Source organism: Dasypus novemcinctus, chromosome 16 (genome assembly GCF_030445035.2).
Source record: "Dasypus novemcinctus isolate mDasNov1 chromosome 16, mDasNov1.1.hap2, whole genome shotgun sequence".
NCBI classification, from domain to species: Eukaryota; Metazoa; Chordata; class Mammalia; order Cingulata; family Dasypodidae; genus Dasypus; species Dasypus novemcinctus.
In genome coordinates, this window is record NC_080688.1 from 72,093,533 (window position 1) to 72,109,498 (window position 15,966).

At 35.3% G+C, this 15,966-nt stretch overlaps 1 protein-coding gene across 14 annotated transcripts in view; it reads right to left on the reverse strand.

Moving 5' to 3' along the window:
- Positions 1–15,966, reverse strand: part of TCF4 (transcription factor 4) — a 348,268-nt gene that overhangs the window by 312,554 nt on the left and 19,748 nt on the right. The window lies entirely within an intron of this gene.

Below are 15,966 nucleotides of genomic sequence, written 5' to 3' on the forward strand. Positions count from 1 at the left end.
TGTTTGCTGTTCGTGTCTGTGCTCATGTATACCATACTAAGAACACAAACCACAGAGGGAGGAAAAAGCACAGTTGTCAAGTCCTGCTGCAGGTATTTTTCCCCCAAAGAATTTCCACTATTTAGCAGCTCAGTGGGAGTTTCTTACATGAAAATGCGTGGCTCAATTTTACAAGAGGAACACAGAAATATCATCAAAATCCCACATTTGCCATCAACCAAAGCATTTGGATAATTTTTATGGAAATGGCATCATCACATAAGGCAACACTTAACGTTCTCCTCAAAAGGAGAAGGTTTTGTCACCCTGACTTCATTTGGGCAGCAATACTGGAATCCAATAAACCCTTAAAATCAAGGCTCCCATGGCACTTAACAGGAGAGAAGACAGAGCAACATGGATAACTGGTGACCACGACTTCTGTAAGCATGCCCTTCGAGGCCCAGGAGCATTGCTTTGCAACTGTGCTTTCCATCCAAGTGTACAGAAGGGGTGCCCCGGGACACAAAATGACACAGGATCACAATGGCACCATCCTATGTGAACTGAGTTTTAACTTCATGGATAGTTTTTGGAACAGCATGCAAAAAATTTCAAACTTTGGGTAGCAACTTTTAGTCAAGTCCCAAATCTGCCTTTGTTGACATATTTACTTTCTCCCTTCAGTTTGGGTAGAAACATTTACAATGTGCTACAGTCTATCATGCACACAGTAGATGAGTAAATATTAAAAATGAGTAGGATCATTCTCTAATAGAGCAGCAAGAATCCCCTGAGTACATAGGCAGTGCCCAGCGAAGGAGGTCAGACCATTACTCCAGGCCCTCCATATTGATGGCTGTACTTATGAACCTTTTCTAGTGAAATTGAAACTTAGGCTAGTATTATTTATTGCCTAAGGGTTACCTGCTGAAAGCCTCATTGTTGCTCAAGTGTGGCTTTTCCATAAGCCAAATTCAGCATACAAATTCACTACTTTCCCTTCAGTATTGGACATGACTCCTGGGGATGAGCCTCCCTGGCCTGAGGGATTATTACCAAGCACTGATTACAATGAATCTGGAAAAAAACCTTGACCAAAAGGGGGAAATATTAAATACCAATAAGTTTTTATGGCTAAGAGATGTAAAAGATGTCAGGAGGTTAACGCTCATGCATGTCTCAGCAGGATCTCATTGACTGCTACAGTAAACAGTGCCTCAAACAGCAGGCCTCCTGAGGGCTCCAGATCCATCTAGACACTATATGCAAGGAAGACAATCTCAGGGATTTGATGCCCTGTCAGTGGGCCTTACTTTGGAATACATGCTCCCCAGTATAACAGAGTTAGACTCATTTATAATTTCCCTACATATGGTTCTTCTGTCCCTTTTATTTTAACCTATAATTAGCACTATACTTGTTAAATATATGTTCCAGAGACTTAAATCTTTGGTTTGTTCATATACCAGTTGAGCCCTGAATCTCAGCAGAGTTGAAGCCAACACCTACCCTCTAGTTCATCAGACTCTCCCAGGACAACTAACAAAATGATGATGATGGACAACACTGATCCCAGGAAGCAGAGAGTGTCTGCAACTGCAAGCAATACAGTTCCATCCATTTGCCCCATGGGATCTAAGCCTTCTCTCAGAGACAAGGTGGGCATCACCATCCCATAATTCTCAAGGTTGAGGAATGAGCAAACATAAGGGTAGAAAGTAACTATGGACTAAAGTAGACTCATGATTATTCTCAATAATACAATGGAAGAACTTGTATCATTGATATACAGGCAGTCACCACCAGAGGTTCTGAGGGGAGGGAGAGGGAAGAATAGGTGCAATAAGGGGGCATTTTGGGAATATTGGAATTGTCCTGCTTGACAATGCAATGATGGATACAGGCCATTACACATTTTGTCAAAACCTATAAAATTGTGCAGGGCAAAGTATAAATTATAATGTAAACTATGGTCCTTGGCTAGTACAGTACTTCAAAAAGTGTTCCTCAATTGTTACAAATGTACCACGCTAATGAAAGATGTTGTTAATGTGGGAAATTGTGGGGATGGGGTGGTGTATATGGGCATCCTCTATTTTTTCATGTAGCATTGACATAATCTAAAGCTTCTTTAAAAAATAAAAATAAATTTTTAAAAATCAGTCGTATGATCAGGCTTTTGGAGTGATGAAGCTAGTGGCTCTAAGCATGTTTAGGTTATCAGGGACTTAAAAACTGTTTCAAACGTGTAAGTCTTAAAAAACGCCTTTTGGAACCTTAGAGAACATCAAACCCAATTCAATTCCTATCCAATGTGTCCATTTATTTTATTTTAAGAGAAAGAGCGAGAGAGGTGATAGATGGATAGATGGAAGGAAGGAAAGAAAGAAGGATGGGCCTAAACCCAAAGCACATTAAAATCGTATTAATAAATGAACAAATGTTTGAAAATACATAATTAAAGACAGCTTATAATTAGCTGGTTAACAGTTATCTAAATACAAAAGGAATATATAAAGTAGCTTGGGATTTTGAAAAAAAAGATTTATAGAACAGCTGTAATGAGTAAAAGAAAAACAAAAGTCAGCATAGTATATTGAGAAACTAGAACCCTAATTCCACTTTAAAGTATTACAGACATACCTTAAGCTCTTGTGGGTAATGAATGCCATGACATCCTGAGTTTAATAGTCTCAAAATTTTAAAATGTCATTTTTTATTTTAATTTTAGGTGCAATAAGGTTAAGTGGAGAAAACAGAGCATCTATTTGAGGCAAGAGGAAAAATTCAAGTATATTACCAATTTAATTAATAAAGAATATACTTTGAATACTAACTTCCCTCTGAATTCTTTCTACATTATAGTCAATGGAAGTAGTAGTTTCTGCCTCTGGATCCCATGACATTTGAAATTCTTATCATATTTTTAATATTCTGCCTAATATAGTCTTCCTTAATTTAGACAAATTGCAATTGTATTATACCTGTTATACAGAAATCCTGTGTAAAACCAAAATAATCAAACTTCTGAGGATCTAAAGGGATTAAAAATATATTTGTAAAAGTACCCTCAAAACCATGAATTTCGCTAAAAACTCTCACCTCTCCTGGGGCACCATGCAATGGCCCTGATACTACCTGGAATTTAAACATCTTTTACCAAGCCCCAGAACAGACCTTCACATATATTTATTCCTCAATGAAGGATTGAGGAACCAAATTGAATTCTATAATCACACAGTTTAATAAAGAAAATTAAACTAAAATGTGCATATAAAACAATTTAGCAAACAAATAGCAGAAGTTGCCTCTTAATATAAAAATCTGATGAATGATCTGCAACAGGGCGTTACTTTCTCTTCCTTATTCAATTCAAACACCTCTGGCTTGATATCATAACTACAGGCAATTTTTTTTTTCTGCCACACATTCATACTTCTATTATCCTTAAATGCTTCACAAGGAAAGATGTTTTCAAGAATCTAGCACTCCATTACATTTCCTTTCCCCCAATTTTTTTGTCCTTTCACTGAACTTAAGAAGCAAATGACTGACTAAATCAATCAGTGTGTATTCTTGAGATAACAATAACTTTTTAAACCTAGAAACACAACTCTTAAAGCAGAGCCTGTAAAAAGTTGAAAATCTCATCCTACAAATTACACAATGAGAATACTGAAAAGAAAGCTGCCTCTCCAGCCATTGAAAGCCATTGATCTGACTACCTGAGCTAGACTCAGGCAACTCTCCAAGAGACTGAGAAGTTTCCAAATTAATTTGGTCACTAGTGAATCCATACATCCAGGGCAGAAAACACAGTAATTCAGTCTGGATGGGCACAAATCATAAACTGGTAACATTTTTAGAAATTTGACTTCTATTTAATAGAACAATATTTGGGTGGAGAGAATTGAGTTGATAATATCAGTGTTGCAGATTTGCAAAAACTAAACATAAATACACTGTACTTAATGCATTCCCTCAACAACCTGCCTGCTGAATATTTTATGCAAATTGTATGTGTTCTTATAAAAATTGTAGCTATCCAATTCCTACAACTGCCAGAAGTAAAACTTTAACTCAGTTAAAACTGAAGTACAGAAAAGTTCCTAATCCTTCCTGCTCAATATGTTATGTCAAATGTCTTTTAGTAACTGCATTAGAAAGCAATTACAGCTTAATGGCTGTCTAAATCTATTATCAGTGTACATTTAACCTTTCAATATTTAAAGATAATATTTAATTTGAGCAAATTAATGGACTGCCTGTGAGACCAAATACATCTATTTAGTCTTTCTGGTTTTCCATCAGTGATATTTCTCTTCAGAGACCAGGTCTTGCGACAAGAAGTCTGGTAAAAATGGAGTTCTTTCTGTTTGTAGTTTAAATAGATATTAATGAATGAGAGGCCAACCTAGCCCCAAATGAGAAGTAATGTTCTTATTAACTGCATGTGTCTTCTGCCATTAACAAAGCTGCTTTTAATTCTTTGCAGATTAATTTGTATCATTAATAGTTAAGTGAGCTTATAACTTTATCTTCCAATGTGATTTTTTTTTCAAGTTCCAAATTGTTTAATCTCTCTGACTTTATAAGGATTGAGTAGTTTAGTTTTCCAGAATAGCTTTTTTTCTCTCTACAATGCCCTGTATTTCACATTCCCTGGTTGAAAGGAATAATAATATTTAAGAACCATTATGATGGCTTTAGCATCTCAGTCAACAGTTGGAAGAAACTAGATCAATCAGAGAAAACACCACAGTAAAAAGAATGTAGCATAATTTCCCAATAGTATTATATTAATAAGTGTACATAAGATATTAAGTTAATAATCATAGAATTTCACCTATCAATAAACAAATGTAAATTCTGCAATGGAACAGTTTCTCTACTACATTGAGAATTTTGAAAGGAACTATTCCCACAGTATAGTAAATACACATGTGTATATTACTTTATTTTTTCTTAAATAAAGGTTATAATCAATCACATTGCTCATTAAAATTACTGAATCATCTCATCTCATTACAGTTATTCGATTCAATGCAAGTGCATTAGCATGTACAAAACTCGAAAACGCAGAGATTTTTCTTGACATCTGATTCACATTTTGAAAGGTTAATTTAATTCTAGTGTGAGTAAAACACTTTAAGAATAATTTAAAATTTAGCTTGTCCCCATCACTTCCTTCTCCCACTGCCAATTTGTTGTACGTCTCTGTGGTCAGAAAAGAATCTCCTCTCTCTGTTTCTGTCACACCCATCTCCTAGCAATATACCTTTCATCCTCCAAAAGACCAAAGATCAGCCAAGCTATATGTAAATGCACAATTCCTGGTTTAATTCAACAGCTCAACAACTCAAATGCTTAAGAACATGCAATGTGTTTTAATCGCTCCAAAACTAACATAAAAAAGAATGCTCTAATAGGAAGGTAATTGTGAGTATGCTCTTAACTGCATTTAGTAGGTTCTTATATTAATAATGTAATGATTAATATTCTAAACAATCTGAAATACATTTAAAATGTCTATAGTACCAAATTTTTTGTTTTGTTCTTCTAATTATATTTAGAGAAAATACATTCACATGGTCAAGAATCAAGAGTAGAGTGGGTATAGCTCAGTAGCCGCTTCACATGTATGAGGTCCCGGGTTCAATCCCCAGTACCTCCTTATAAGAAAAAAATCAAAAGAATATAAAAAGCTATACATTCGGAAGTCTCATTCTTACCCGTGGTAGGATGAATTACGCAGGGGGGTAAGGGGCAGGGGGTATGCTCACCTTCTTAATCTTAATCCATTCCTGTGGGTGTGAACCATGGTAAATAAGACCTCTTGAAGGTGTTATTTTTAGTTAAAGTGTGTCTCAACCAAATGAAGTTGGGCCTCAACTATTACTGGAGGCTTTATTTAGAGAAAGCCACAGAGAGGCCCAGGAAGCAGGAAGTCTAAGGGAATCAGGAAGAGAAAGGAGAGGACACTGCCAGGTGATGGGATAGCCAAGGAGCCGCAAGGATTACCACCAGCCAGTGGCAGGATACAGTCCTAGCATGGTCTGCAGCCTTTCCCTGGGACCCACAAATACATTCTGTGCTGAGGACCAGGTGTGCTGGCCTGGTGGGATAAAATACAACTCTCAATAAGGGGAAGATAAGGAGACCGCAGGTACATTCCTTCCCTTATTGTCTGAGCATATGTAAATATTCTGATTAAGGTGGGCATGTTTTATGACTTCCTGCTCACACCCTCGTGGTTTATCTGTCACTGGCCAGGAGGGGTAGGGTTCGCTACAGGAGGCACAAACAAGAACCTCTATCAAGAACCTCTGCCTACCTCGCCAAGGATTGAGACCTGCTGGCTACGGCGAACCACGCCTACCAGTGAAGCTGACCTGGCCCTGCCTCTTTTCTATATGCATAAAACGCTGCCCATCCTTGCTGTGTGAGCCCTGCTTCTACCCTAACACTTGCACAGGAGTGCGATGGCCTCTCTTGAGGTATCTCTCCTTCTGACCCACACTATCAACCCTGGGAGGAAACAAACCTTCCAGCCTCTGAAACCATGAGATAATAAATTCCTGCTGTTAAACCAACCCCACTGTACACTATCTGTCACAGCAGCCAGGAAACTAGAACATTATCACATCATTTTTTTACCCACTTTTGTCCTTGCCTCAGGTAGCCACCTTTTCTTCTTGTGTTTTGTTTTTAAATGCAGAATCAAGAAAACATGAATTTATATTCCTATTTTCCTCTTTTTTACATGAAAGGTAAATTTCCCATTACTATACTAACATGCCCAAACTGAACTATTACTTTAAGTGGGGCTATTAAAAAATTCTATGAGCTAGTGGTAAGTTGCATTTCCAACCAAAATGTAGAAGTTCCATATCAACCACTGTAATATTTGTTTTAAGACCCTATCGTTTCCAAATCTGAATTCACAGGAAAATCTTCACTAATCCAGCAAAACTGAGCACTAAAGGTTTACTAAGGCCAAACTTTAAAACATTTTAATTATAAATTTTCCATTTAAGTCTTATCAATTCCAACCAAAGATTATGAACTTGGAAGGTAATCAAGTAATGATAATTAAAAATACATCTCCCTAAAAATATGTCTACACAATCAACAAAATAATTCAATATTACTTATTTCCATACAAAATCAAAGTATTTCTCAAAGAGAAAATGAAGAACACTAGAGTCATATATCCTTAGATTACAAAATTACCTGGATAAGCTTGAAGGTTACCTGTTTTATTGCCTAATATATTACTCTAACATGAGAATTAAACACTGGCTCATTAGAAGCCAGGTTCTGTCTGTGGTTATTGTTTTTGTTTTAAGGAAGGATGCCCATCAAAGGAAGTGAAGCTAGGGCATTTCTCTTTGAAAGGATGTGACATATATATTTAGGTTACTCCTAAATGGCACGGTCAGGCTTCCTTCTCATTATTCAAAAATTGAATGCATTCATATAGTCTTATGACCAGATTCAGAGAATTGTTTGCCACCTGACTCTTAATGACAGGTGGAAAGAGCGAATATAAAAGAATAAGCATAATTTTCTTTGAGAAAGAGAGTTAAATTCAATGAATAGAGATATCTAGATAAATAAAAACTATGTGTTGTCTGTACTTCCCTCTAAAAAAATTAGCATGATCAAAGCAACCACCAACAAACACATGCCAACCATCAGGCATTCAACTATGAGATTATCAGCATCAAAGCCAAATAGAATGAGTTCCCCAAAGCAAAAAAAAAGAGAAAATGAAAAAGTAATTGTTAGTTAGACTTCCGTTTGTGGCCATCAGAAATGTTACCTTAATTTGGCCTTAATGACCTATAATCACTTTTAGCATATGGCCTTTAAGACTGCTATTATTCAGCTTGATCTATGGATATAATGGAGCAGAACAGAACTGCGGGTTAATTAAAATAAGTTCCTGTAAAAGTGGAATATGTAGTACGTTGCTAATGTGTAAATGACTAAATAACTTAATTAGGTGAAATGAAGTGCACTTATAACCACAGATACTTAAACTGAATCATGATAATGTTGTGTATATGAATATATTCTTTTAAAAATGTTTATTAACCAAAGAGTAGGGCTAAGAAATACAAAGTCACCAGGACCTGTAAAATTAAAACTGGTTAACATTGGCTCCTTAATAGAAACCGATATAACACAATCTAAATCATATCTAACTGTCAAAAATAGCAAAAATTATTAAAGATTTTTTTAAATAAAAACTTACTTTGGTAGGAATTAAATATAAAAATGACCTAGTACCTTGACTTTGTCTTCATAGTTTTATTTTTCATATACATTATTTTATATTTATATTCGAGGGTTTTGGTTTTTTTTGTCAAAGGGGATTGTGCATTGGGGTAGATAATGATTAAAATCTCCATACACAGCCAAAGATAAAATTATCTAGTATCATCTATCCATCTATCTACCTACCTACCTACCATCTGTCTATCCATCCATTCATTCATCTAGAATAATCTATACCTAGTACTGTGGATTTATTTTTAAAAATATTTTTAATTGATCATTTGTATTCTTCTATTTTGCCATTCCATGAATGTAAATAAACATGGTAAAATATGACACTAAACCACCTTTTCTGGTTGGACCAGTAAAAAAAGGGATGTTAAAATTCACCCAAAAAGGCTGCTCCCTGAAGCAAGATAAAGCAGCAGACAAGCACAGCAGGGAAAGAGTATGAAGTGCACATGTGGGGCCTTGATTCAAAACACAGCTGCTGGGTCTAATTTTAGGCCAACTGGCCTTGTCAGTGTCTCTTAACAAGGAAAATTTCCCTACTGAATATTAGAAGCTGGAAGAAAAAAAAAAAAAGGACATAATAATATTCATTAGTTAACTTATCTACACCATTACTGTTTTATACAGAAAATATGTGATGCAGCCTAGAAGAGAAACGAACTTAACTGGTGCCGTGACGGGTATTTCACTTAAAGAAGTTTTATTCCAAACAAATGACCCATGAAGATCCAAAAATGCATGGGTTCACACAGACATTTATGCAGCAAATAATGCAGGACTATTCACAAGTTCGATAAAGGAATTCAAGTGTTTGTGAGCATCCACAGACAGACAGACATGAATGAAATTACAGACTTTTCGCAACTCTAATAACAGTATTGCTCACTAACATTAATTGAGCTCTTATGTTTGCTAAACCCAGACTAAGTGCTGTCCTTGGATTCAATTGATCAGTTCATTCAATCCTCACAACTCCATTATGAGATAGGTCTTATGAATAACACCATTTTACAAAGGAGAAAATTCTACCTAAAGCCAAACCATCTCTTCAGCATTTAGGTGACCGAGATGTGTGGACGTTTACCAATACGTTTATCAATAAGAAAGGTTCTCTGATTTTGCTTAACCATCACTTCAAGGAAATATAAATATTATACTTTCAGCACAATATCATATATTCCCAGACCCTTAAGTAAATGAAGTAATAAGGTTTATTTAACCTTATCTAGAGCATTTGCTGCTGCGATCAAGCAGGGCAATGAAGCACTTATCTAATAATATTTCCATTAATGTTTTTTTTCCAGAAGGGAGCCACATAGAAAGTTTGTGATATTCGTTACAAAGTGTTTTCTGCATCCTTATTCCCAAAATTGTATGCAGAATAACAATGCCCTATGAATATGTCAATATCATATCAAAAAAAGAAATGTCATGGGAAACGGACTTTGGCCCAGTGGTTAGGGCGTCCGTCTACCATATGGGAGGTCCGCGGTTCAAACCCCGGGCCTCCTTGACCCGTGTGGAGCTGGCCATGCGCAGCGCTGATGCGCGCAAGGAGTGCCCTGCCACGCAAGGGTGTCCCCCGCGTGGGGGAGCCCCACGCGCAAGGAGTGCGCCCGTGAGGAAAGCCGCCCAGCGCGAAAAGAAAGTGCAGCCTGCCCAGGAATGGCGCCGCCCACACTTCCCGTGCCGCTGACCACAACAGAAGCGGACAAAGAAACAAGACGCAGCAAATAGACACCAAGAACAGACAACCAGGGGAGGGGGGGGAATTAAATAAATAAATAAATCTTTAAAAAAAAAAAAAAAAAAAAGAAATGTCAATTTTGCATAAGATTCTTCCATCAGATTCTCAAACCATTCTGTGGCTCCAGAAATGCTCAAAATTCCTGATTTTCGCTCCTGGTCTTAGCCACACTTAAGATTATCACATCTGACTGCTCCCATTACCCCAATTCTAGTCTTACAGAACTACTGGAGATTTACAAAATGCACAACTGCTTATACATGTCCCTCAGCTTAAAATGCCCTTCTTCTTCTTTCTATGGAATTCCCAGTCGTCCTTTCAAAGGCCAACTGACATGGTAGTTATTCTGCAGGTCCCTCAGCACTTTACTCCAATCCAGTGACTCTATTCCACACTGGTACCCCACACCAATATATGCTTCCAATCAAGACCTTATACAGTAGGATCACTTTTCATTTTGCTGTTTATCTCCCTCAATGTGAGCTCTTTGCAATCAAGAACTATTGTCATCACCATCACTTTTTCTATTTCAAGCATTCAGCCCAGTCCTTATTACTAAATTCACTGGTAAATAAATGTATAAACAAATGCTATAAAAATAACCAGTTAAGGGCTCTGTCTAGCAAGGTACTAAGGATACAAAATTTGTAAGAAACAATCTTTGTCCATAATGATCTTCATATCTAATTTTAATTTACTTATGTTATATCCATCCTTGTTCTGCACAGAATCTGATCTACTATTTAGAAAATTCTTTCACATACATAATATTTTTCTCACAACAACCTTCTATTTTTAAGCTGTGTTTTAAGTTTTTAAATAGTTTGTCCTGTTTACAAAAGTAACACATGCTCACTGTAGTAATGGGAAATACATAAAAATATAAAGAAAACAGAAATCACAGAGAAAAGGAATTTATCACTGTCTCCACTTTTCAAACAAATAAATTCATTCTCTAAGATTCAAAGTGACTTGCCCAAGATCACACAGCTAACAATGAGAAGGCTGGAAGAAGCAGTCCTTGCCTTCTCACATCTAGCCCCTTTACTCTAGGCCAGCAAACAAGTGCCCCTCCAGCCAAATTCAGCTACCCCCTCTTTTTGTTTAGGATCTTGGTGCATAAATTTTATTTGAATACAGGGAAGGCCCCGCCATCAGTATAGTTCATGGCTGTGCTCATGCTCCAAGGGCAGAACTACAACAGAGAAAGTATGATTTGCAAGGTTCAAAATATTGATCTGGACCTTTACAGAAAAAGTTTGCTGATCTCTGCTCTAGTCTGTATCTTTCTAAATTCAGAGGCATGTGGTAGGTCTTTACTAGACAAGAATGATTATCTCTTAAAGAAAATTTCCTTTATAGGTACCTATGCATGGAAGAGGCAAAATGGTAAAATCCATAACATAAGGGTTTGAATATTAGCATAAGATATTTTTAATTTTTAGCTTCATAAAACCAAAAAACCAAAATATATACTTGAACCAGAGTGCCCTATCAATAAAAAAAATATTTAGTAAAGGAGGCAAGAGCCAAGAATGATACCGTGGAACCTCTGGACAGAGACATCAGCACCTCAGCGCTTGGCCAGCCCCTCTCCTGGTCATACCAGTGGGACATCCTGCCTTTTGTTTCTGTCCAAAGACACCCTAAAAATTATACTTCCCAAATTTCAGTTCCATCCTCATGATTTTTGCCATAACTGAGTACCATCTGGATTTTATTTAGTTAATAATTTTCTTTATAAAGAAGGAACTTATAAAAACAACAAAATCTTAGCCTTCTCCTAAGTATAGTACCTATAAAATCCTGGACTACTGTGCTGGTTATATTTCCTCTAAATTATATTCAATCATACATAGAAAAGTAGATAGACAGAAGACACAGCTATTGAAATTTTTTAAAGTTTCTTGCTTTCTCCTTCCACACCTGATTAAAAAATATTCACCAACAACTCAATATTCCATTGTGTCACTTCTCACTGAGCTCACTTAATCCCTCGTTTATTTTTTCTCATTTGTAAACTCATGGACCTCAGAGGGATATTCTGAGGAATAAGAGTTAGTAAAAAGAAAAGTCTGATTCATAATAAAATATCAAGTGTCATGACCTCTACAGAACCTGATGTGTATATAAGAAGGGGCTGATATATGTGAAAGAACTTTGTGTACTGTACTACCTATCAACTACGTGAGGCGTGAAAGAACTTTGCCTGCTGTACTACCTATAGAACTATGTGAGGCATATTCTTAGAGAAGAAATAAGGTCCTCGACAGGAAAGAACACTCCCTTGGGAGTTCAAATCCCTGGGCTGAACCTAAGCTTTGACCTCACTAGTTATGTGACTTTGAAAAAGTCAGGAGATTCTCTGCATCTTGATTTCCTCTTCAGGGACTTGGAAGATAACAAGTTTTCACCAGGTTTAACATAAGATAACCATACAGGAGTACCTACCATAAAGTAGATACTCAGTGAGTTTTATCTTCTCCAAGACCTGATTTGGGCCAATATTTTATCGGGTAATATATGCTCTAAGCAAAATGGATGTACAATTGCAAAAGCACTAAGATGATTATTGGAAAGTTTTATGACTTTGAAAATCCAATAAATGAACACAAAAGGAAAAATATTTAGTAGTTTCCAATAACAACATTGTGACTATAAACTTAAAATGAGCACAACTCAACAGAACTATTATTCCTATTAACTAGCAGTTTATTAACAATTCATTAAACAAATTCACTATTTATTGAATTAAAAGATGTTTTACTTTAGATTCAAATATCAAAGAAAGCTTATCCGAGAAAATGACATTTCAGGAGAGATCTGACTGGAGTTAGCCAGGTAAAGAGAGAGGGGAAGAGTATTCAACAGCCGGTACAAGGCCCTGAGTTAAGAAAAGCTTGGCAAATTCCAAGACCTAAAAGAAGCCCAACATAGTTAGACTATAGAGAACAATGTGAGAGGGGAAACAAATGAGACCGTGGAAGGACATTTAGGACATATTAAGGAATATATGTTATTCAAAGTGCTATGGGGAAAAAAACACTGAAGTTAGGAGATAAGAAGCCAGATGCATAAAGTTTCCACAAAAATTGAATATTTTGTCAAGAGTTGCTAAAAAGTTTAATGAATCAATATTGAAAATTGTCTGACAATGGAATCCATTAGTAATATTAGCAAGTATAGTTTCAGTGAAATAAGTGGGGATGGAAGCCGACTAAAAAGAGCTAAAGAGCAAATTAAAATTGATTCCAAAAGAATGGCAAATTATATATAATGAAGGGCTCTCACATTATAAAATAACCAAGATTCTGCATTTTTTAAAAATGTTTCCTTCGCAAAAGTATAATTTCAAGAAATAAGGAAATGTTCAAGATACCAAAAATAAAACAAAACAAAACTTGAGTTTCCAGCAGTGAAAGGTAAGCAAGGTAAGCACAAGAAGCAGGCATGCCCTGGGGGTGAAGGCCAATTTAGCTATGTGATGAGAAGACTAATCACTAGGCCACTGGCAAGATGGGAGAACTAAATAAGAAACTCCCCCACTAGGAAAGAGACCTTGAAGAAAAAGCAATTCCTCTCTGGAAGAAAGCATTATCACTTTAGATTTCCAAGTTTTCAAAAGATTCAATACCCACTAAACATGAATTCATAAGTATCACAAATAAGGGAAGCAAACGAACAAATAAGTCATTATCAAGAGAAAGAAATCATGCAACTAGACAACCCTCTATCCCCACCCCAAGGACTTCAGATACTGGAATTATTAGACAGCATCTATAAAACTGTATATTATATTAAAAAATAAAGATGTAAAAATGAACAAGAACTTAAAGTGATAAAATTAGCAGACATTATTTTTAAAAAACATAGCAGAATATTTTAAAAATGAAAACTGACCGTTAACAAAAAATCCAATCAATTCATTAAACAACACATTAGACAAAGCTAAAGAGGGTATTAGTGAACAGGAAGAAATTAACTCTAAAGAAATTAACCAGAATGTAGCACAGAGATGCAATGAAATAGAAAATATGAAACAGAAGGAAGGAGAAACTGAAGGCAGAACAATAAGGTCTATCACACATCTAAACAAAATCTCTGAAGAGACTAGAGAGAATGAAAGAGGGAGACTATTTGAAGAGATAAGAGCCAAGCCATGCAAGAAGCACAAGGTTCTAAAGCAAAATTAAGAAAATTACACCTAGATACATTATAGTAAAATGGCTGAACACCAAAAAGAGAAAGAGAAGTCAGGTGGAAAGACAGATTTCCTAGAAAGGAATGGCAATTAGATGGAGAGCTGATTTCTCATGAGTCAAAATAGAAACCCAAAGATAGTAGAATGCAATCACCATAGTAATGATAGAAAAGAACTATCAACTTGTAATTGTGTATCTAGCAAAATTATCTTTCAAAAACAAGAATAAGGACATTTTAGAAAAACAACTACAAGAGTTGACCTCCAACATTCTTGCACAAAATAATCTTCTAAAGGATATAATTCACCAAATATGAAAATGATTCCATAAAGAAGGTCTGAGATGGAAGAAAAAGGGTTGAACAAAGAAATTACTAAACAGACAATATCTGTAAAATAAAAATATATCATTTGTAGGATTATTTTAATGGTCAAAACTAAAATACCTTTAAGTATGGAGGAGAAAGACGGGAGGAATAGTATCCCATGGTCCTAATATTGTTTGAAAGGAAAATTAAGATTTGAGACAAACTTTAGATTTTCTAAGATAGCTCTGCATAGTAAAATTTCAAGATTAACCACTAAAAAACAAATTTCAAACAATGAGAAAAAAAAGGGAACAAAAAGTAAGGAATCAATTTTTAAATGATAGAAATTAAATGGAAAGCAAGAAGTTAGGTAACAGCAATTATGGAGCTACTATATTGCACAAGTCCAAGGGGCAGCATTCGCAGTGTAGTGTATGTAAGTGACCCACACAGAAGTACAAAAAAAATACATAAATGGACTTAAATAACTTGATATTGTCTTACTACGTTAAAAATTAAAATCCAGCTGTGGCTGACATACATGAAAGTTAACATGAAAGGGATAAAAAGTAAATTAAAGACATAAAAAGGATATACTAAACATATATTAACCAAAAGGAAAGTGGCACAACTATATTAATGTCAGACAAAATAGACTTTCAAGGAAAAAAAAAAGAGAATGAAGGTAATCACATAATGATAAAGAGCTTAATTTACCAGCATATCTAACAATTCTAACATGAATGCACACAGTAATATAACTTCAGCATTATAATACCAAAAAAAAATAGAAACATAGAGAGAAACTGGCAAATTTGCTATCATTATAGAATATTTCAACCCAACTATCTCAATGCCAGAAATGTCAAGCAAAAAAACAAACAAAAAATTACTAAATGTATAGATGTTTTAAAGGCACAATTAGCAAGTTTGAGATTTTGGACATATATAGATGCCTCAACCTATTAATAAGAGAACATATATTCTTCTCAAGCACACAACAGAAAATTTATTAAAAATGATTAATTAAAATTAACCATAAAGCAAACTTTAAGAAGTATTAAAGAACTGTTACCAAATGAAGAGTTCTCTGACAATAATTAAATTATATTAGATATTAGATAATCAGGAATAAAAAGATGACCAACACCTTCATTTGTAGAATTTCAACGGCACCAATTAATATTGCAAAGGTCAGAGAAGAAGTCATATTGGAAATTTCATATATTAAAATATATGAAAATCATGGTGAAAAAGTTACATATTAAAACCTATAGAATACACTGATAGCAGTTACTTAGAGGGTCCTTTATAGCCTTAAATGCTTACCTTTAGGTTATGCTGATAACTCAATGAGGTAAGTAACCAATTTAAGAAGTTAAAAAAAAAAAAAACAGAATTAACCCCAAGAAGAAAAAAATAAAGAAATTAAT